Genomic DNA, 1887 nt, shown 5'->3' on the forward strand with positions numbered 1-1887 from the left:
TACAAACTTAATCTTCAATATATTCAATAGATTCAACCTCGGTAGCTTTAACAGATATATGTAACCAAAACTATAAAACATGAAAACTCATAAACAGATAACACCACAAAACATATAACACCAGATTTAATGTGGAAACCCAAATAGGGAAAAACCACTGTGGGATTTTGGACCCACTAAGAAATATACTCTTCTAGAGTATGCTCGATTAAAAGCAAATCCTATTAAAGATTACAACACATTGCTAGATGTGACCCGATTAAGGGATTTCCCTCATATCTGTTAGGATCTTCACCTTGTTAGAGGTGACCTTGTTAAAGGGTTTCAAACACTCAATCAAAATGTCAACTTGTTAGAGGATATACAAATAAGACTATTAAGTCCACTTAGTTAAGAGATTTTCTATCACTTACAAATAAACAACAGTAATGAGTATGTCTACAACTTTGCATCTAAAATGCTAAAGCAGATTCTTATTTGCTCAATACAATCTAGTCATAGGACTTATCTTGTCCCTCTACTGGGCTCCTTACTCTATTATTCAAATAGGTCTTCAAGCTTCTGTGCTTGGTAATCACTATGTAGCATCCCTGTGCTTACACTTGCCCGCATACATTGTTTATCAATAGTTTCTTATTTATAAACAATTTTCTAACCACTTAATCTCTTTGATAAAATTTTCCATGATCAATCATAGCCATCAGATCTTCAATCTTGACCAGGTTCAATGTATCCTTCGATTTGAAAATATTTTACCTCACCTTGGAACTTGCATACATTTCGTGGAACTTGTGCTAGGGTATTGCGGTTCAATATGAGCTGTAGATCTTCCTGCTGATCTTTCAATGCCATAGATCCTTAACAAACTTCATACATGTTTTATCAATCATTTAATCATATCCATCTCTTCAGCTTCCTTCATTAAATAACGCATGTATTCATCCAATGCATTCTGTTATTACTTGGTTACAACTTGGTAAATGCTAAACTTCACTCGGTAGACATTCCGCCTTCATTAACTAATAGTGATAACCTTAGGGTTTACCGACTAGGTTCCTTAGGGTTTACTGACTAGGTTCTTTTCTCGGTAACATAGTATAGTATTAACCTTACAAACAATAGTATATGTAGGATATCAAAACAATCTAAACATCATGATCTCATCATTGTCTAACTCAGTAATAGTTTCCCATTGAATAACTTATTCCTCCCCTTATTCATCACATTCTTTTTGTGTCTTTTACCGACATCTTAATTCTCTTCAAAACATACTTCTTAAGACATGGAAACATCATACTAAATTAGAAAATCAATTTCTTGACATCAATGACAAAATAATATTGTTAAGACAGTAAACATCCTTAATCAGTTATATCAATAATCATCAACAACCTTCTCAATATCCTTATTGAAATGCCAACAATCTCCCCTTGTCTATTATAATGCCAACAATCTCCCCCTTTAGCATTGATGGAAAAACCAATTGATTTGACCTAAAAGATTCCAATTCAGATTGTTGTGAGATGCTGAAATACTCTCCCCCTATCATTACTCTTCTGCCCCATACATTAGTCTTCTCCCCCTTTAACAACAATGCCAAAAGAAAACTAATACATAATTTCTTCCTGTGTGAAGTAATTCCTTTGTTGTTCATTATCAACTCAGTCTTGGTCAGAGTATTTTGTCTTCAATTCCCATTCCCTATTTTTGTTTCCTACAAACCTTTAGAAAACCTCCTAAAGTGTGTAAATCAGCATCAACTCCTAAAAGGTATTCTTTAGAGTCATTGAATTGATGCTTTCACCGAACTCGGTTAGTGAGTAGAAGATAGGGGTAGGACCCCTAACTTACTTCTGAGATACTCAAAAGTGTCCCTTGGTAGCGGCT

Source organism: Cryptomeria japonica, chromosome 8 (genome assembly GCF_030272615.1).
Source record: "Cryptomeria japonica chromosome 8, Sugi_1.0, whole genome shotgun sequence".
In the NCBI taxonomy this organism is placed as follows: Eukaryota; Viridiplantae; Streptophyta; class Pinopsida; order Cupressales; family Cupressaceae; genus Cryptomeria; species Cryptomeria japonica.